The following is a 23,243-nucleotide window of genomic DNA, read 5'->3' on the forward strand; positions in this document are numbered from 1 at the left end:
TTTTCTCCAACTTTGAATTCTTGTGTCTCTTCAGCTCCATTCTGTACAGATTGTTCCTCCTGGTCATCCTTACTACCATACTTGAAACAAGTCATTCATACTACTGAAATGGAGCAGCCCTGCTGCTAGATAAAGCTCAAACTTGATGAAGATCTTCTTACTGTTATTCAAAACTTTTTGCAGGGTTATGATTTGAAACCCTGCTTCAACTGAAACCCCAAGTGTAGAAGATAGTTTTGATTTTGAAATGCTAATAGTATAGACAGTGGATGTCAACAATATCACTGACTGCCAGAACAATCTGCCCATGCATATGCTCTTCCTTGCTTATGATATTGAAGATAGGCAAAGGAAATTATACCAATGAGATAGATCAATGCTTCAGAGAATGAAGATCGGTGTATTGCTGGCCCAAGTTGGGCTCCCAGGAAAAATAAGAGAATTCTCAGCCATATACCCAGAAGTGCAGTTCTGATATGAATAGATTTTAGCAGCAGATTGGGGAAATCAGTCCCTGACTTGGCCAAAAAATAAGGGGTGTTATGGTAAGGAGAAAAGAAAAATTTAACCCTGCAATCATATCATCTAAATTTAATTTATAGCACTGGCCTGACAATGGTATCATAACAGAATAGAAATCATGATCAGGTACATCTTGTTTCTAGCATTATTTTCCTTCCAAAATTTAACTCACTTCTTTTGTGGACCCCAAGGTTCATCATTCAAATTCACAAAGCTACTTTGAATCTACTGAGGGTTAAAATGGAACTATTTTGTATTTTTGTGTGTGCCTGTGTAATTGAAGCTGAACATAATTGCAAGGGTCATCTTTATTCTTCCCTGGAATTTACTACAGGTGCTGCGCTTTCTGTTATATGTAATAGGATGTTTCCCTGAAAGGTTTCCCATGCTGAATAGGATTTATGTTGTGCACAAATGCAAATTTAAGGTTCCACACATCAAAATTTAATGCACTCCAAGTGCTATGCTTTTTCTGATTTTGATGCCAGCTGACTTATCTTAGGATTTATGTGTGCAATGCAATTCTAGGGTTCTGTACATTGCAGTTTATGCTCCACGTGCTTTGCAATTTCCGTGCCTCCCAGAATATTACATTCTCGATTCTCTGCACTCCGACCTTGTTGCCCCGGACACCCATTAACGACAGCAACAGCGACAACCGATGAAGAAAAGTATTATGAAGTTGAGGTTGAAAATGCAGAGGACGAATCAGATTCTGATGTTGGGGGAGATAAAGACAACCAGCAAGTAAAGGGCAAGGGATTGAGGTGGGCTGATGTAGACGACAATGGATTGGATAAGGCGCAAAAAAGGCTCATAGAAGCTCTGCCTCCAAAGTTGTCTGGAAGGAGCAAGGCCTTGATGAAACATATAATTTGTTTATCAGAAGAGGATGATCCATCTGAATTAATCATGAAGTGGGTCAGAATAATGAAGCCCAAAAGAGTAGATTGGCTTGCAGTCCTCAAACAGATGGAGGAACAGAACCTCAACCATCCCCTCTTCTTCAAGGTCAGTGGCTTTTCAATTATTATAGATGTGCTTCTTAAATATAGATGGACTGAGTAAATTATTAACCAAGTTGATCTGTATGACATTTTCTTTTCAGTCCACTAATGCTTTTACTGCTCTGCAATTTATGCCATATGCCATACGAAGCTTCTTGGCAGTGTTATCAGACTCTTCCCAGTCCAAGTGGAGTCGCGAGTTTGACTATGTTTTAAGAGGAAACAGAGTCTAATCAGCTGAATCTGAATCAATCCCGACTTATTCTTTAAAGTTTAACTCATAAATATCACCCAAACTCACTGTTACCACTCAAATTATCACCTAGGAGGAAAAGTCCTAACCTCAATGGGACAGCCTAGACGCATAATAGGCAAGCCACTCACTGTCACCTTGATGGCCTTGCCCGACCAAGGAGACTGCCTATCCCAGGGGGAATCCGCATGATCAATTTAAACTTAGATTGTTGGGAAAGAAATTGGAAAATACTAGCATGAATTGACTACTCTTATGCTTAACTCAATCAAATCGATTCATTCGTCAAAGATGTGAGAATACACAAAATTCATATACTCGTTAAAATTCTAAGCTTCCAAGAGCAGGCATCCATATGTTCTAAGGCTAACTGTATCAGACAATCAGGCTACCGCAGGCACTCCATGCATTTGTTCATCTAATCGAAAATCACGGCCTCTTCCTCTTCCACGACCTACAATCCCATCTGTGCCATAGACAATGGGGCCCATATTATATAATCAGTTGCTCAGTCCAATCACATTGAACCCAAGGGTACTTTTTGGCAAATGACATTCACTAGCCAATTGGATAAGCGGTTCTCTGCTTGAGATTTCTGAGTACCAAAATTACTTCGTTGCACCCTCCTTTGGTTAGACACAGGTGGAACCCAAAAGGCTCTAAAGATTAGAAGTCTAGATGGAGGGCGTCTAAACATGAGAAGGTCTAGATGGAGGCCAACTATTTGCGAGGAAGAGAGGTGGGCAGCCCCAGGCCTTAAGAACATAGTCGTGGGCCTTTTTTTTATACGGAATCTCCCCATTTTTTGAGTTGAGTGGGGTCGCAGGCCTTAAGGAGAACATGGGCTGGGCTTCTCTTTTTAACATTAGCTCCCATTTTTTTGATTAGAACGAGGTCGTAGATCTTAATAAGAACATAGGGTTGGGCTTGAGCTCTTAATCTTCTTTATTGCTATGTTACCAACCAGCTCTGTTGAAAAAAACAGAGTTTTCAGGGTTCTCCTGGGTGAAACCCAGCTGGGCTCTGCTGCTGACCTTAGTTAACTAGGTCACGAGTCTGACTCTCTGCTGACAACTTAAACTTGCCATTATTAAGTCATCTCTGTGAGCACTTGTGGGTTGGAACCTGATTGTTGAGCGCATTTCACAAAAATTAAGCAAAACACACCTTTTTATCTGATGCCCCTCCAGTGGACTTGCGGTCGAAAATTTGATGAGGGATTATAGTCCCAGCCCAAAACTAATTGCTATTTTTTTAAACAGAGTGTGCTGAGGGTTTTGGGGGTTGCTGAATCGATCCTTTGCCTAAGAAGATTGGAAAATGAAAATTTTACTAATTGTTTGCTGGAAAAGTGAAGTTTGCTGCTTGTTTTGGATAATGCATATCAAGCTTCATCGGTGAGTACCTCATGAGTTATACACTGCTAGACAAGTCAAAATTGCACGCAGATGGACATATGCCTTTAAATATGTGACAATGGATTAAATAATGTGTCCTCTTTAGTTGGTGGTCTGCACTCATATAAGCTATATTCTTCTCTTCTGGAAACTTTCCAGTTTTGTCACTCAACATTCTCGTAGATGTTTTCTTCCAAATTGTAGGATATAATTTCAGATGTAATTTCCAGCATTATTTCTCAGTGTGCCCATAAATCAACACTGCAATGATTGCAGTGATTCCTGGTGTTGTCTTTTGAGTCACTGAGCAGTGGTGAAAGTCCTATTTCTGTTCGTTTGCTTAGGAGATTTTTGATGTTAGGTACCTTTCCTTGGTTTTCCATTTCCCCACTGCTGGTTTTCTGTTCTTGTACTCAATAAATAGAGCCTTCTTACCAGCATCATTAAGGTTCTTTACTTCAAATGGGGTAAATTCCTTTCTGATGTAGCCATGTAGTTCTCCTCAATTTTTTATCAACGTTTGAGGAACTTCTACTTTGAGATTTAGCAAGCTTGCTGGTTTCTTATATTCAGTGGTGTAGTCCTGAACAATTTTTCTTTTGTTTGTGAAAATATCACAATTAAATGGATCTTCTTGATATCCAATATCGTAGAACTGATCCTTCAACAGCATTTTGAATGTCTCCCATGATACTATCGAGGGTCTCCTTTGCTGCTTCAAAGATTGCATATAGCTGTCTCACCTTAAAGCATGGTGGAAGATAACGAGGAAGTCCTCAAATTCAGAAGGTTTCAGGCTGTTTAACCTTAGTATCCTCTTGATGAGAATTTCCTTCTTTCTTGAAATTTACTGAGCATTCCTCTTTCTTTGTCATTCGATGGGTCATCATTTTTGTTAACATACCAATATTTGTTTTTAACCGACTAAGGATGATCTTTTGTTCTTCTCTTTCTTCTTGGTATTGTTTGTCAATATGAAAGACCAAATACACAATGCATGGGAGATGTAAAATATGATCTTTATATCAAATGGGGCCATTGCATACAATGAGGCAGATCTCCTTTTATATTACTGGTTATTTGTTGTACAACTAATTTCCCTAATCACGTTATTTACAAGTGAATTTGAATTAATCTTACCAAAATTTTTAGTTCCTTGAAGTTTATCTATTATGTTATCAATGCATGGCAATGGATATCAGTTTTTAAGGGTATGGATCAACAATCGTCAACACTTTTAACTGCTTTGAAGTTTTGCTCTGCTCTGTTGGATCAGGTGACACACTTTTAACCGTTGATTTGAAGTGTGACTGCTTTTTCCAAATATCAGTTGAGTTGACTGCTTGTCCAATAAAAAAAATTTAAAATAAAATTAAAATAATTTAAAATAAAAATTTCTAGAAAACATTGGCTTAAATCAAGCCATATGGAAAAAATCTAAAGAAAATAATAAGCTTTCAGCAATTTATCGATTGCTATATACCTAGCATACCTAGCAGTGGGCAGGTATAATAACAAGAAAGAGGCTAGGTACTTTTTTCACTCATTTGATAAAAAAAATCTCACCACTCCTTATTTTTGTTCTAGCAGTTAATGTTGTATTAACTAACTGTTTATTAAAAAAATCAACAATAGAAATCAAATAGAAAGCGGTATGGTTCAATGCCTAAACAGTGGATATCAAGCTCTACAACATCTTACTTAGATTTTCGATAAACAAATTGCACAATGAAAAGGATGCCAACTTTGATGGTTATTGCACATCCACCATAGAACGTGTCTTGACTCCTTATGTTCTTGTTTCTTCCGTCAAAGTCCAATATAAGTGTTTAAACATATAACGAAACTTCTCTTGCAAAGTATTTACAGTAGTTGAATTTAATGTGATTGTACATTTTTTGCATATAGAATATTTTTGAATTTGATTGATAAAAACGATGTCAATTATTTAACATTTTTTTCGTCAAATTTTAAAATAGTTTCGAAATCTAATTAAAATAAAAATAACCAGTATAAAATAACTTGGATTTTTTTTTTTTCTATTTGTTTACTACAACGAGTCTTTTAATATTTTTCTGTGCTTGAATTGTACTATTGTGACAATATTTGCACTGGAGCTTATCATGAAAGAGACAAGGTGGTTGCAAATTACATATCAATTCCCAACATTGAGCGAGATGTATGCACTATATGGCAGAGTAATAAAAGCTGACACACCTGTACATATGTCACTAAATCTGGAGTGGCTTTATTTAGAGTTGGCTCGTGATAGCGAAGAAATTCTTTCAAAGTTGGTGCTGGTCTTTAATGTTCATGTTGATACTCTTCTTTCTTCTTAGTTTTTTTCAAATGTTCAATGGTGTATAATGTAATTAGGTAAATGTTTAATAATATTAATGGTGTACGATGTAATTAGGTCAGTGTTTAATAATATTAATGGATTAGGTAAATGTTTAATAATATTAATGGTGTAAAATGTAATTAATTTAATTACATTTTTTTCATTATTTTTGGGTGAAATGTTTGATATATTATATTATAATTTTGGTTACTTAAAATAAAATAAAAATAACATTATTAAAATAAAAATTATAAGTTATTTATTTTATCAATTTTTGTTGGGTAGTTAAGGTAAATTTGAAATAAAAATAAAAATAACCCTATATTAAAATAAAAAGTTATTATTTTTTTAATTAATTTTTATTGGGTAGTTATGGTAAATTTGACTTGGTCAAGTTAGTTTTTGAGCTCTGAGTTTATGAGAACCCATGGTATTGTCCATGGGATTTAAATCCCTTTTTAGTAGATAAAGAGTTAAAATGGATCTAGATTGGTATTAATGATAGACAGTTTAACAAATTGTTTAAATTAAATGCTTTTTAACTAAATAAATTATATATAAGAGAGCCTTCTAAGTTATGTAAGTTTGAGCCTTTTAATTGAATTGTGTATAAATGTTAATATCTTTAAAATTTTGAAATATCAATAGTGATTTTAGTAAACTTTTTTAAAAATAATAAAATTTTAATATTTAATAAAAATAATGAAATTAATATAAGTGAGACAAAATTATCATTAAATCTAAAAAAAATAGATTTAAAATTTAATATAAATGATATATTTAATTATCAATTATTTAACAAGTATAATTTCTCAAATATATTTTGAATTAAAAGAAATATAAAGTTGAATTATAAATGATTTAATAACTTTTTATATTAATACAATGTGAATATCAGCTATTTAAATCATTTAATATATTAGCCTAAATCATTTATCAATTATTGAGAGGGGTCAAATTTTTTGAAGTGAAAACCTTTAGTGCAAAACCTGAAGAAATGTTTGCATGCCAAAAAATTTGATCCCTCTTAGCATTTAATAAATTCAGAATTAATATGGATCTACACTGGTTCTAATTAGTGTACCATGTCATTGCTACTCAACAAGTATTTAATCTTATTTATAAATTAACATAACATTTATTATTAGGCTTACCAATCTAGTTCCAAAATGACAATGGTATGTTTACAACATTTGATTGAGTGATTACACTTGTGACTCAATAACAAGGTAATATTCAACTATGAAAGACATAATTCCACTAGGAGGGTATGCTACCATTTGGTTCACTTTCCATATACTTCATGATAATTGTTCTTTTTTTGCAAGGTGTTGGTTCTCATTATTACTTTGATTATAAACAACATAGATAATAAATCATAACACTGGTTCAACATATACCATTCATGAATTTTAAGGTTAGCATTGAATATAGTAGTAATACATAAGCATACTCTTGTATGCTCCTCATAGTACAATGGTATTTCCCGTAAATTAAATCTTGTGATTATGTTGGAGTCCTCAACAATAACTACATCCCTTTGCACAATGCCCTTGAGGAACTTGACTCCTTGATACATTGTTAGTGCTTTCACTTTTTATTAGTTGCTTGTCCCTATCTCCAAGAAAATTTTAATTTATAGGGACCTCTTCCACTTAGCAAAGCACAAAGCAAGGTCTTGATCTCCATTGAATCCATTCCCTCTAGTTTCATAGTGTTGGCATAAAGAATTTTAGCTACTGGCTGCTCTTTGGGTATCCCTAAAATTCGTATACCTTGGCTCATTACAGTGATGAATCAGACAAGTGTATAATGTGATTTCAATGACACCTTATCTCATTTGTAGTGAACATTTCTACCAGCTCCATGCAGAGGACCCTCTTTTCAATATGTTTTCAATTCTATGTTTTGAAATTTTTTTAATTAGAAATGTAAAATCATAAATTTAATTAATTATATGTTTTAAATTTTATTTTTAAATTAAAAATATAAAATCATAAATTTAAATGGTTCAAATTACATTATAATGCACTTAATATTTATAATATGGGTAGCCCTTTCCAAATTTATACTTTCCATTATATATTAAATATTATCCATTAAAATGAAAATAAATATCGACAAATTTTAATAATAATAAAGAATTTGGCATGTTAATATTTTTTATTAGTAATTTTAAAATTATAAATTACAATTTTTGAAATTATATTACATTTTTCATGTATTATTGTATATAATATTTATAAAATTAAATAAAATAACCATATATTTAATAAAATTTTTATTATTATCAATTTTATGGTTTGAAATTTTTCCAAAATAAAAATATAAAATTATAATTTTAAATGGTTCAAATTTCATTGTAATTCACTTGATATTTATAATATTTATGGGCTTTTCCAAGTTTATGTTTTCTACTTTATATTACATATTATTGATTAAGATAAAAACAAATATCTACAGATTTAAATAATTGCATGGAGAGACTTTAGTCCAACATGAATGATTACATGGGAGATTTTAGCCCAAAGTGAATGAGATGTTCTAAGGTTATGTAATGTTATTTAAACTTGTTAATTTAGTTAAATTACATAAATATAATATAAAATAAAATAAAATAAGAATTATAATTATTAATAATTAAACCATTTTAGATTCATCTTAACTCTAGATTTAGATAGCCTACAAAGGGATCAAATTTCTCAAGGTACAAGCTTTTCCTTTAGATCCATCTTAAGAGTTTGTTCTATTTGCATGGTTTGGGAAATATTACAAAGACCCAGGATTTCACATGAATGAGAGAGACAATTTACTTGATGTGGTTTATAAACATGTATATGCATCTCCTAGACGGGGAGGAGCATGTGGAGGGATATGGAGGTGAGTATGAGATTGTTTTGTGTGAGAAATCCATCACAACTTGTTAGATTTCTCACTCTACAATGTTTCTATGTGCTTCAGTTTGTGCTAAAAGGAAATCTAACACATGTTAGATTTTCTTTTACATTGCAATGTTCTTAATCTAGAACACATTAGACTTATTTAGTCCTAAAATGTTGTTATGTTCTTGTGTTTGTGCTAGAAGGAAATATAGCATGTGTTAGATTTATTTCAAATTTAAATATGCTTGTGTTTGTGTTGAAATTTTTTTTTAACACAAGCTAGATTTCTTATACTCTACAATGTTGTTGTTGGCAACGTGTATGTATTTGTGGTAGACATAAATCTAGTACTTGTTAGATTTCTCACTCTACAATGTTTCTATGTGCTGGAGTTTGTGCTAAAAGGAAATCTAGCACATGTTATATTTTATTTTATATTGTAATGTTGTTAATCTAGCACACATTAGACCTATTTAGTACTACAATGTTGTTATGTTCTTGTGTTTGTGCTCGAAGAAAATATAGCATGTGTTAGATTTATTTTAAATTTAAATGTGCTTGTGTTTGGGTTGGAAGAAAATTTAACACAAGATAGATTTCTTATACTCTACAATGTTGTTGTTGGTAGCGTGCTTGTGTTTGTGGTAGACATAAATCTAGCACTTGCTAGATTTCTCACTCTACAATGTTTCTATGTGCTCGAGTTTGTGCTAAAAGGAAATCTAACACATGTTAGATTTTCTTTTACATTACAATGTTGTTAATATAGCACACATTAGACTTATTTAGTCCTAAAATGTTGTTATGTTCTTGTGTTTGTGCTAGAAGGAAATATAACATGTGTTAAATTTCTTTCAAATTTAAATTTGCTTGGGTTTGTGTTGGAAGAAAATTTAACACAAGCGAGATTTCTTATACTCTACAATGTTGTTGTTGGCAACGTGCTTGTATTTGTGGTAGACAAAAATCTAGCACTTCCTAGATTTCTCAACCTACAATGTTTCTATGTGCTTGAATTTGCGCTAAAAGGAAATCTAACACATGTTAGATTTTCTTTTACATTGCAATGTTGTTAAACTAGCACAAATTAGACTTATTTAGTCCTAAAATGTTGTTATGTTTTTGTGTTTGTGCTAGAAGGAAATATAGCATGTGTTAGATTTCTTTCAAATTTAAATGTGCTTGTTTTTGTGTTGGAAGAAAATTTAATACGAGTTAGATTTCTTATACTCTATAATGTTGTTGTTGGCAATATGTTGTATTTGTGGTAGACATAAATCTAGCACTTGCTAGAATTCTCAATCTACAATGTTTCTATGTGCTTGACTTTGAGCTAAAAGGAAATCTAACACATGTTAGATTTTCTTTTACATTGTAGTGTTGTTATATTTGTGGTAGACATAAATCTAGCACTTGCTAGAATTCTCAATCTACAATGTTTCTATGTGCTTGACTTTGAGCTAAAAGGAAATCTAACACATGTTAGATTTTCTTTTACATTGTAGTGTTGTTAATCTAGCACACATTAGACTTATTTAGTACTACAATGTTGTTATATTCTTGTGTTTGTGCTAGAAGGAAATATAGCATGTGTTAGATTTCTTTCAAATTTAAATGTGCTTGTGTTTGTGTTGGAAGAAAATTAACACAATCTAGAATTCTTATATTGTACAATGTTGTTTTTAGCAATGTGCTTGTATTGGTGGTAGACATAAATCTAGCAGTTGCTAGATTTCTCACTCTTGAATGTTTCTATGTGCTTGAGTTTGCGCTAAAAGGAAATCTAACACATGTTAGATTTTCTTTTACATTGCAATGTTGTTAATCTAGCACACATTAGACTTATTTAGTCCTAAAATGTTGTTATGTTCTTGTGTTTGTGCTAGAAGGAAATATAACATGTGTTATATTTCTTTCAAATTTAATTTTGCTTGTGTTTGTGTGGGAGGAAAATTTAACACAAGCCAGATTTCTTATACTCTACAATGTTGTTATTGGCAACGTGCTTGTATTTGTGGTAGACATAAATCTAGCACTTCCTAGATTTCTCACTCTACAATGTTTCTATGTGCTTGAGTTTGCACTAAAAGTAAATCTAACACATGTTAGATTTTCTTTTACATTGCAATGTTGTTAATCTAGTACACATTAGACTTATTTAATCCTAAAATGTTGTTATGTTGTGTTTGTGTTAGAAGGAAATATAGCATGTGTTAGATTTCTTTCAAACTTAAATGTGCTTGTGTTTCTGTTGAAAGAAAATTTAACACAACCTAGATTTCTTATACTCTACAATGTTGTTGTTGGCAACGTGCTTGTATTTGTGGTAGACATAAATCTAACACTTCCTAGATTTTTCACTCTACAATGTTTCTATGTGCTCGAGTTTGCGCTAAAAGGAAATCTAACACATGTTAGATTTTATTTTAAATTGCAATGTTGTTAATCTAGCACACATTAAACTTATTTAGTCCTACAATGTTGTTATGTTCTTGTGTTTGTGCTCAAAGGAAATATAACACGTGTTAAATTTCTTTCAAATTAAAATGTGCTTGTGTTCGTGTTGGAAGAAAATTTAACACAATCTAGAATTCTTATACTCTACAATGTTGTTGTTGGCAACATGCTTGTATTTGTGGTAGACATAAATCTAGCACTTGATAGACTTCTCACTCTACAATGTTTCTATGTGCTCAAGTTTGCGCTAAAAGGAAATCTAACACATGTTAGATTTTATTTTACGTTGGAATGTTGTGAATGCTTACATGTTTCTGTTTAGGCTAAAAGGAAATCTAGCTTGTGCTATATTTTTTTTGTCGTGTAATGTTGCCATTGGAAATTTTTATATGTTTGTGTTATAAGTAAATGTAACACAGACTAAATTTTTCTCACCCTACAATGTTGTTATGTGATTATGTTTCCATTAGAAGGAAATATAGTATGCATTATATTTCTTTCACCTTGTAATGTTGTTATTTGCAACGTTCTTGTGTTTTTTATAGGAGGAAATCTTTGTACACTATCCCATTCTTAGACTACATATTCCATATGAAGGGCCTTCTAATCATTTTGGGGTTTAACATTTTTTATATTATAACAACAGTCTATGTAGGCATGGACTAAAACCTCATAGTCTCTAAAAGGCAAGGTCAAATGTCCCAAGAAATATTATTATTACAGTGTTTTTATTGACATTGTGTTTATGTTTTTGCTAGAAGGAAATTTAGCATCCACTAGATTTGCTTTACAATACAATGTTGTTGTTGGCAATCTTCTTGTATGCAATAGAATATAGTCTAGCATGGGTTACATTTCCTTTGCCTTGCAATATTTTTAATGACAATGTGTTTGTGTTTGTGGTAGAAGGAAATCTAGCTTGTGCTATATTTATTTTGTTTTGCAATGTTTTTCTTGGAAATATGAATGTGTTCGTACTAAAAATAATTCTAGCACGTGCTATATTTATTTCACCTTACAATGTTTTTTTTGACAATATCCATGCGTTTGTAATATAAATAAATCTAGGATGCGAATATTTCTTTTGCTTTTTAAGATTCTTGTTGGCAATATGCTTTTGTTCGTGTTAGAAGTAATTATATCACATTTTATATTTCTTTCACCTTGCAAAGTTGCTATGTGTTTTTCTTTGTGCTAGACGAAGATCTAGAAGAAAATCTAACGATCGCCATAGTTAATGTTCTTTCATTGTGTTTTGCTTTTATTTTTTCTAAAGCAAACTAAGAATGTACATGACTAGAAGAGATAAATTTTGTGTACATATGATGTTGTAGTTTCTACAATTGTTTTTATTTATTCACAATGTAATGTCTTTTGGAAATGTTCTTATGCTCGTGCTAGAAGGAAACCTAGTAGATGTTTGCTTTCCTATATTCACGATTAAAAGAACATAATAAATTATTTGGGGGTGCCCTTTTTCTAACCTTGATTAGCTATTATTGTGAGTTCTACACTTGTTATTGTTCTTGTTCATTTTGTTACACATATAATGATGTGAGTAGTTATAGTATTTATAAATTCATATTTTCATCAATAATTTGAAACTATGATAACAATTTTTTACTTTATTTTCAGATACCATGGACTATGAAGCTAGCGAGAATTCAAAGGAAGCATCCAAGGAAAAAGGAAGTTCAAGAAACACGACACCAAATTTTTTAAATGGTATGACAATTTTAGTTTATACTTTGTTACAATTGTTAGACATTGTGTTAATAACTCGTTGTTGATTAATAAACCTATGGAAATAGCCTTAGGAGTGAGGTTTTAATGAGGACAACCCATACTAACATGGGTATTTTTTTTTCCAAGAAATTTTAACTATGTGATAACTTTAGTGTCATATACTAAACTTGCATAACATATGTACTCATTTATTATTGTGCGTGTAAATGGAAATCGTGTATTATAAGGTTGTTTAATACTATTTGTTATTTCATGTCTTCCATAATATTTTTCTTTCTAGAAACCATGGAAACTGCTAGGCATGAAATTTGAAGTAAAGTAGCAAAGAGAAAAAGAAAAACAAATGATATACAAATGATGCCCCCTTCAACTGATATGGTGGTTTTATATTTTATGTACTCTTTTAGAAATGGTTGGATTGGGTGGTTTCTTTTCTTAGCAATTTTACCCACGTGATAACTTTTGGTGTCATATAGTAACACTTGCATAGCATATGTACTCATTTATTATTGTCCATGTAAATGGAAATCATGTATGATAAGGTTGTTTAATAATATTTGGTATTTCATGTATTCCATAATTTTTTTTCTAGAAACTGCGGAATCTGGTGTGCTTGAAATTCAAAGTAAAGTAGTCAAGAAGAAACAAAAAAAAGTGATATACAAACATTGCTTCCTTCAACTCGTATGGTGGTTTTATATTTTATGTACACTCTCTTACAAATGGTTAGATTAGGTGGTTTTTTAGTATTTATAAGAACATTATGTGACAATATTTGAAATTATATTTTCATTTTGATTAATGCAAATATTTTTTTGTTGTTATTTGCAGAATTGGTTGGCCCAAAAGCAAATGAAATGTTACAACCATCACTTAAGAAAAAGAAAAGTTATTCAACTGAAAAGGTAGTATTAATAACACCTTCTACTTCTACTTTTGAAATGATTAAAAAATACAATACATATAATGAGTTTGTGCAAGATTGGTACATCCAAATAGAAGCTCCGATGAATATGTTTCATGATATGTATCTATTTGGATCAATAGATGGAAACGAACCAGAGATATTAGGAATAATAATTAATTGCTATGCTTACAATGAAAATGACATTGACTTTCAAGTGGAAATGATTAAAGAAAATGAGGTAAAATTAATTTCATGTCAAGTGGAGTATACAAATTTTAAACCAGATTTGATTGAAGCTTCAAGTATTGATTCAACAAATACGATAAAGATTTCAATGTTCAAGTTGGATAACTTTGAGAGCTTCTCTAAATCTGGACTAAATAGTTGTGCAGATCTTTTAAAATGCATCGCCATTGTTTTGAGATATCGCTATGTAAGAAGTAAAAAAACATCATATGTACTTCTTCATTTACAACAAAAAGGTAAATTTCTTGATAAAATTGATTCTCAATTACTTGCTTTGAGAAGAGTATATTTATTTGATTTGGAGGAGAATATAACAAAAAGTGATTTCAAGCTCACTATAGAATTTCAAAAAACTAGGAAAGTTGAATTTGAAACAACTATAACCTTGCAAACCAATGTGATGAGATTCATGAAGCCTTCAAGCATTGCTATCTATTTTCAAACTCTTTTAATACAAAAGTGGTTGTCGAAAGATGTAAAAAAGCCCCCAAAGTGTTCAAATTAAGATCACAAGATAATTTAAATGTTCAAGTATTAGTGAAATCATTCCTAGAAAAAATTCAAACCTCATTACCCGATGCTCTTCTGATTCCATTTGACATCAATGAGCTTGATCCATTGGTAAACTCTATCAAAATTATAAATGAGACAGATCTAAATTCTAAGAATATCAATTTTTGGATAGTTGATGGTCAACATACCATTCAAGCAGTGAAATTTTTTTTAACAAATCCTAAGTATAATGTATCGAGAGAAGTGAAAAAAATATAAAAAATGTAATGCTTGATTGTTGCATCCATTAGTTGAACCCACTGAGGTGATCCGCATTTGTTGTCAATTAATTATGCAAATAAGGTATTCTTCAAAACTCCATTTATTGATTGTGTGCGCTCGGCAAGACATTTCTTAATTGCCAATGACAAATTAAAGAAAAGGAGGATTGGATGTTCTGAGACAGTTGAAGAGAAGGTATGTAATTTTAATTATTTTTACATTTAACATTTTATTATTGTATCTATTTTTGTTGTAGATAAATGACTAAAGCTGATAATATAAGTCATATTTTTTTATATTTATAATGATTTCTCATTAGATTATAACACATTATTTAGTTTCATTTTTCCATTGAATTTTTATTAGTTTATATTTATTATTTTATCATGTTGATGATGAAATGTTGTGCTCATTCTTTGTCTCTCCAATTACAAATTTTTCTTATAAAAAAATTCTCTTATATTTTGATGAACCTATTTGGGATAAATGGGACACTGTTTTTAACTGTTACCAACTAGGCACATTAAAGTGTTCTCCAAGCCAACTTGATTTTGAGAACTACAAGAGAAATAGTTTACACAGTTTGACACCAGCGACTCTTCAGCCCATTCAGGGATTAACCATGGAAGAAATTGCTTTAGTAGCATAGAAGCTATTGGATGAAACCATTTGGTTTTCTATTACAATTAATCATCCATCAAATGCCATAAAATTAAAATATTATTGTTCTAAATTGAAAACCAACAGAAAAATATTGGATGCAATCATTACATATTGTCAAAGTCATGATCAAAATTTGAATGAGATGACTCTTACTACATTCAACATTCTTGAGCATTATGAAATTAATGATATCATATTTACCAATTTTTGCAACACGGTGGAGGGGTCTACTTATGTCAAAGGAACACGTAATACAAAGATAGAGTCCCTTTCTCAGCAAGCATGTGGAGTCCTTGATAGAATGATAAATAGATCAACAAGTGTTCAACAGGTTGATAACAATTTTGAATTTGGTTGTCATTTTGGGGGCCCTCATCTTTTTTCAACACTTTTGCACTATTTCCATGTCATTTGCAACCAATTTTACATATGACCTTGTTGGTTTGGATACACTTTCTTTGAAAAAAACAATTCCACAAGCGATATTACATTGAATTTTTTTGATTTCTTATCGAAAAAAATGAGTTGAATGACTTTACTATAGTTCTCTTAGTAGAACTTTGGTTTTGTAATGATGTATGTCAGTCTTTAGAAATTTTCATAAAGAAATCCAAGTTCAACTATAAAATGACTAGTGACATTTATGAATATAAGTCCCAAAACAATTATAGTTATGATATAGTTCTTATTATACATTTCTATACTTCAGAATTAAAATTTTTGAAGGCTATAAAAGACTCATATTTGAAGACACATTTGATGAAAATGAGAAAGATTATGATTTCTGGATGGATTTAGTGGAGAAACACCAACAATGTAGTGATGCAAAAGTCGTCAGTTCTCTTTATGCGGGGAAAAATTTAATCAAGGCTTGTTGTACATATGGAAGAAGAATTTCATGTGTTGTACAAACAGAGTCACAAAGGACAATCATGTTAAATAATTACAAATCTTTTCAACTATCAATTCTGGTATCCATTAACTTCTTGGAAAATTCAGGTACTACAATTCATTTTTTTCTTCTTATAATACTTTGGATACTATTTTTTTCATATTTCTTAATTGTCAAAGAGTTCACTAAAATGACTAATGATAGAGATTCTAAAATAGAGAATGATGAAAGTGGGAAGAAAAAAATTAATCAACATAGTGCTCATGTTGTTGAAAAAAGTATGGAGATAGAAATAGGAGGAGGAGGAGAGGAAGAAGTTATCATACCAGGTACATAATTTGTTTGGTTTTTTCTCTTGATAATTTTTCAAGTTATTTAATTTCCATACTCATAACATTTTTGGATGACTATTATAGGGAATTATGAGATGAATGAAATTAATCAAGACAATGACCATGGAACGATGGAGATAGAAATGGGTATTAATCGCTGTGACTCTATCTTTTTTTATTTTATTTTATTATTCTGTTAAATTATTGTGATTCATATCATTTCATATGTTGATTATAGTTGGAAATAAAGAGAATGCATATAATGACCAGGGTACTGTACCACAAAACTACAATCAAGACCAAAATATTACTATGGATGATTATAGATGATTCTTTTTTTGTATAGTTGTTTAATGAATTTTGTTCATTGTCACAATTTATAACATTTTTTTAATGTTTATTATAGTGACAAGCAAAGAGAACCGAGACATTGATCAAATGAAAGTTAAACAAAACTTTAATCAAGAACAAAATATAACATCATGTACTTATAATTTGTCCACTTGTTTTCCTTGTTATTTAATGATTCTATTCATTTTCACAATTCAAAATATTTTATATGTTTAATTTGGAAATGCAACGTTACAAAGATGAAGATAATGTCATATCAGATACTTATAACTTGTCTTCTTGTTTATCATATTATTCTTCAAACTCAAATGCTTGTAACTACAATAACTTTGTATATTTTTATTATAGGAAGAAATAAAAAGGATAAAGTTAACAATCAAAGTAATGTTAAAGGTGTGTGTGTGTGTTTCTTTTTAAAGGTTGCATTACTAATGTTTTTCTTGGTATTGGTATTTGATTGAAGGTTTAATATGTTTACTCTAGGTCTTATCAAGATGATAAAAGAAATTATTGTTTCATTTATAAATAGTGCAAAAACCACTCAAGGTAAATGTATCGTTTCAACAATTATTTTAGTAATTTTTGTAACATGAATAAAATGGTTTGACTATATTATTTTCCATTGTGTTGCAGCCAAAATAATTGAAAAGAAACTAGTTATTTTTGAACTAAAGGACATTTTTTTATCATAGCATCGATGATGAAGCAACAAACAATGAGCATATTGAGAAAATGGGAGCTGATGTTGATTACACAATAGAGAAAAAATTATTTTGGATTCATCCACATGCAAAATCATTTTTTGAAATGTGTTTCAAAAATGAATCTCTTGACATTGCAATTTGGACGACAGCTTTGAAACAAAGCACAACAAGATTTCTGAAAAAATTGGTTTTAGAGACATTACAAGAAACTTGTGTTTAAGTGGATTGCTTTATACTGTAAGCCACAAAAGGGACATAAGGTCATTGATAATCCAATGAAATTTATACACACTAAATCATTGAAAAAAGTGTGGGAAATGCATACCCAATATGATGCAACCAGTACTATTATAGTTGTTTGTTTAATTGAGAGAGTGAAAGAGAATCCAAAAGAAAATGTGATTCTTGCCCCTCCATTCATTGGAGCAAATCAAGGGGATAATTGGTTGATCAATGAGCTATGGAGAATATTGCATAAACTCAAAAGGCTATGGATGTGCGAGCTATTTTGAAGGATGTTCAATTACATTTAGAAGTACCTTAAGATTACAGATGTTTATATCATGCTATTATATGTATGACATCATGAATTATTACTTTTATTTAACAACACTAATAAAAGAATTGTTGATTTGGTTTGTCATTACTGAAAATAAATATTTTGATTTTCTTTATTTTTGATGAGATGAATGGTCATTTAATGTTTTCATATCAAAATTTCCCATGCTATATATATATTTTACAATGGATTACATTATATGTAAAATTAATAGATAATTGGTCTATTTGTTTTAATTAGATCATTACAATTATTTGCTTTAAATGTGGTTTAAGTTATCGTTATACCTCTTAGAAATTAGTAATGTGAAGGATGACCCATTGCATTCTTATAACCCTTTTTATTCCATATAAGTTGAAAAATTATATTAAGTTGTATGTAGCACCAACAATAAACATACAATTTGTACTAAAAGAAACAACAAAAAAAACTAAGGTAGAAATTCTATAAATTAACATATAATTAATTAGGTTTGAAATTTAAAAATTGTATTATATTGTATGTGAAAATTGATATATAATTAGTTTGTTTACTTGCACTAGACCATTGTAATTATATTTTTCAGTTGCAATTAAATAAATCGTTACAGGTCTTAAAATCAATGATTTAAATGGTGGGTCAATGCATCTTATAAGACTTTTATTGCATACAAATTAAATAAAGGTATTAGGCTCTATGTATAAAGTAAACATATTATTTGTTTGTTCATTTTAATGGGGCAATTGTATTTGTATTTTGTGATACTTTGAACTCATTGTAAAATTACGTTTGCATACAAATGGAAATAGTTCATAATAAATATTAACATCATTTTTAAAATGATAGGTTTTTATGTCCTTAAACAATGAAGTGTTGAAGTGGAGATATATTAATATCATACATGTGGTTGCAGTGCAGATGCAGTTGGGAATTACTACAAGTCAAAAGATGTTGTTGATATTTGAAGTGGAAGAGTATTCTTCCAATCATACACCAAAGATGAACAAAATTTTCATATTCAAAGAGAACCAGATTGGCAGATTGGTGATAGGTCCTATTTTTTAAGGCCTTTTCAGTAAGAAGTATTAAAATATTGCTTAGGAAATTATGATGTTGCAATATGGACATTAAATGTCACTGACAAGTACATTTGAAAAGTACTTGAAAAATCAAATATTTTATTGACATAGAGGACTTTAAATTTGCATGGGACAGGTTTCATTGTCATTTGCAAACAAAATTGGAAGTAGGGAAAGGAAGATAATTTTACGAGAAAATGTTGATTGATGTATGGTCCCAATATGGAGATAATTATGAAGAATCAAATGTATTGCTAATAGATACATAAAAGCATACTTCTCATTTCATTAGATATCGATCAAACCACATCTTGATAAAATCATAAACAGGAAAAGAGCAAGATACGTGGCTTATGCAAGTTTTATTCCCCTTTCTTAAGACACTTCATCGTATCAAACAAAAACATGAGTACATTCGAATGTTCAATAGAACATGTACTTCATTGTAGTTCATGGAGATAAGCTCTTTTATAAATTTGTTGAAAAGTACATTCTATTTTTTCAATACATTTTGGACATGGTTTTTGTTGAATCAATTTGTATGATTTTATATTTTTTGAAATATATGGGAATTGCCAATTATATTAATATGTATATTTCTTATTATTTATAAATGTTTTTGCAATGACTTTGTTGTATCGATTTTTTTCTAAGATATGTGTGCGCGCGCACGTGTTCTTAAATGAATTATTTGCCATTCAAATTATCTTACATGAACCATCGAGGTGTGTTATTTTTAATGACTTATGTTTGCTTATATGTATCAATAACCATATATAAATGTGAAAAATAAGTTTTGAAATAGGACTCCTTGCAAACAAAGGTGCTATTCTTACTAAAGAAATTATAATAATTTAATTGATAAATGTTATGTGCATTATTCACTATTCACAATGCATTATTCACTATTAAGGCTAATGATAAATGTGTCATAGGTAAATGATTTGATCTTTTTGAAGCATAAGATATGTGATTTCTCAATTGATAGTTTTCATAAATTTATATGCTAAAATCAATTAATGGTTGTAACTGCAATCATATCATATTGAAAATCAACAAGGCACAAAGTTAGTTATTCATTGTTTACATATAAAATGCACTAATATGAATGCATAAATGAGATATGTAATTTTTTAGATAAAAATATATTGTAAATAATTTTGCATTTCTTAAAAAAACATATATATGATGATAATGATTGATAAGTGGATTATCAAGGTTTGATTACATACTATCATGGATGAATTATGTCATTGAACTTTTTGAATCGTAAGGCATCTAATTTCATTATTTAAAGTTGTTTTTTTGTAAATTTATATTTTAAATAAACTGAAATCATATCACTTGAGCTATAATTATATTATTGACTTGTACTTAGTTATGTCCATTAATATGAGTGTATAAAAGTGATTTATAAGAGCCATATACTATGATGCATTTTTTCAAAAAATAAGTCTTTTAATTTCTTGATAATAAGTATTAAGTGGACTATTTAGGCTAACAAGTGATGGCTCATAAGTGAATACTACTCGTTAAATTGTAGGGCATTCAATTTTTAACCCATATTTTTTTTTCATATATTCTTGAATCAACTATTTGTATATGTAATCATCTCATCTCATTTAATTTAATAAGGAATCCATTTATTGACTTTTATTTGTCTATTACATAATCTATTAAGAGTGTATTAATCTCATATTGTATTGTTTTGAAACAAAACTATATGAAAAACAAAATTCTTTTCTTAATAAAACATGGAATAATTAATTAACAATGTGTTAAGTGGATCATCTAGACTCATTAAAGAGATGGGTAAAAAATGGTTGTATTTAAACTTTTTGCACCACAAGACATTGATTTTCCAATCCATATTAGCATTTTGTTATTTTCAATTCCTAAATAGTTTATTTGTGGTTTAAATAATTTCATAGAATTCAATATGACTTGAAGAATTCTATTTGGTTATATGCATTGATAGAAGTTCATAAATGTGATGCAATTTTTAAATGTAACCCTTAATGTAAGTAAATATATATATTTTACAAAACACATTATAATTAATTGATAATGAGTTTTAAGTGGTCTATATAAATCCATTTATCAACTTTTATTTTTATATCATGAAGTTTAATCTAAGTGTGTAAATGTGGCACTTTAAAAAAAAAAAACAACTCCATGTAATATGAAATGTTTTTCCTAACAACACATGGAATAATTAATTGGTAATGAATGTTAAGTAAATTGCTAAAGTTATTTCAAGGTATGGGTCATAAATAAGTGTACTTAAACTTTATGTAACATATGACATTTGATTTTCCCACCTTTATTAACATTTGGTAAATTTCAATTCTTAAATAAATTATTTGTAATTGAAATAATCTCATAGAAACCAACGAGACAAGTATGTCTTAAATTATGTTTAGAATGTATGTATGTATAAATGGAATTTGTTTTTGAAATAAATATCTCAAAGTAAGTAAAAAATATATTTTTTAGAAAATTAATAATTTAAAATCAATTATTTATGAGTTCTAACTAGTTTATTCTATTTTGAATTGACAACTTTTTCTAACTATGCTTTATTAAATCAATTGTTCATATATGTAATCATGTCATATAAGTCAATAAGTCAAGAAAGTATTAATTGATTTTTATTTAACTATCATGTGGTTTAATATGAATGTATAAATGTGAAATTGTTATTTCTAGAATAAAAAACCATGTAAAGAAAATGAATTTTCTAATAAAACATGGATTAATAAATTCACCAAGAGCATTAAGTAGACTGTTTAAGCTCATTCAAGAGATGGGCCATAAATGGATGCCTTTAAACTTTTTACACCATATGACATGCTTTTCCCATCAATATTAACATTTTGTAAATTTGAATTCTTAAATAAACTATTTGTACTTAAAATAATCTCATAGAATCCAACAAGACTCAAAAGTTATTTATTGAATTTCATTTAGTTATATGTATTCATATAAGTTTATAAATGTAATTTATTTTTGAAATAAAGCTATTAATGCAAGTAAAGATTTATCTTATATAAAACTATTTAAGATTAATTGATAATCAGCTTTAAGTGGTTTATTCAGGCTACATGAAAAATCAAGTGTCATAGATGAATGCCTTTTAATAAATATTTAATCTTCAAAATCAATATCTTAATGATAATTTATTTGTATTTACATTAAGTATTTAATAATTAAAGAACTCAGGGACTTATATAAATTTCAACTAAAATACATGAGTTATGTTTCACATTTATTTCTTCCCCATTAAAAATGCTTATCATTTTCTCTTCTTAGTGAAAGTAATGGTCAATCATGATTTTCCATACAATTGGTTGACACTAAATTTACATTGAGACTGTTATTGGTTTTGACAATGTTTACAAGGAGAGATAAATATCCACACTAACATCAACTGTGCTAAGATTTGAAAACCCTTGCTTCCACTACTTACAAGAATTCACCACTAAAGTTTCTTGTTTACTTCAATTTGTGACACTGTCCATCATAATGGAATGACTTGAATACCCATTTAAGAAATATCATTAAATGTACTTGGATTTGAGTGGAGATAGATCAATGGTACCTAACCTTCTTTAAATACCTAGATAAAGAATGTATAACTTTTATAGTGGATGCCTGCATGCTATGAAGATGAATGATGACCCCCTCATTAGTGCTTCATAAAGGCACAAAGGGACCGTAGGAAATTGAGCACAAGAACATTTTACTAAGGTTTTAGTAGACTAGTCTAAATGCAATGCAAGGGACACCTATCCTTGTCATTTACAATAACATCCTCACAGCACCGTCATTCAATCAACAAATCCCTCGTAGGTTGGGGGAAAGGGGGTTAGAGTTGCCAAACATAAAATTTAAACATCGAGGAATCTAGCATGTTATCCATAACTATAATATCTTTATTTTATGTTTGACATACTAATATGATTTAGCTTAAATCAATTTCTTCTAAGAGTTTGATTTCACACTCCTATTGTGCATTGATACTATTGTACATAACAACCCCATGTTTGACCTATTCATGATCTCTAATTGGTTTGAAATTACTTGCAAATTATTTTAATGTTGAATCAAGTTAATATGGCGATTTACAAAAGAATGAATGTTGTTGAAGGC

The 23,243-nt window shown here is 29.8% G+C and overlaps 1 long non-coding RNA gene across 1 annotated transcript; it reads left to right on the forward strand.

Annotated features, from left to right (window-relative positions):
- The first annotated feature begins 679 nt into the window (after positions 1-679).
- Positions 680-13,901, forward strand: LOC149144621 (uncharacterized). The gene is made up of 3 exons (XR_016264998.1): positions 680-1,533; positions 12,495-12,584; positions 13,437-13,901. It is a non-coding gene; the product is annotated as an uncharacterized LOC149144621 (long non-coding RNA).
- The last annotated feature ends 9,342 nt before the right edge of the window (positions 13,902-23,243 follow it).

The sequence above is a fragment of the Pinus tabuliformis genome, chromosome X (assembly GCF_031772625.1).
Source record: "Pinus tabuliformis cultivar Carrire ecotype Pingquan chromosome X, CPIR1, whole genome shotgun sequence".
Classification (NCBI taxonomy): Eukaryota; Viridiplantae; Streptophyta; class Pinopsida; order Pinales; family Pinaceae; genus Pinus; species Pinus tabuliformis.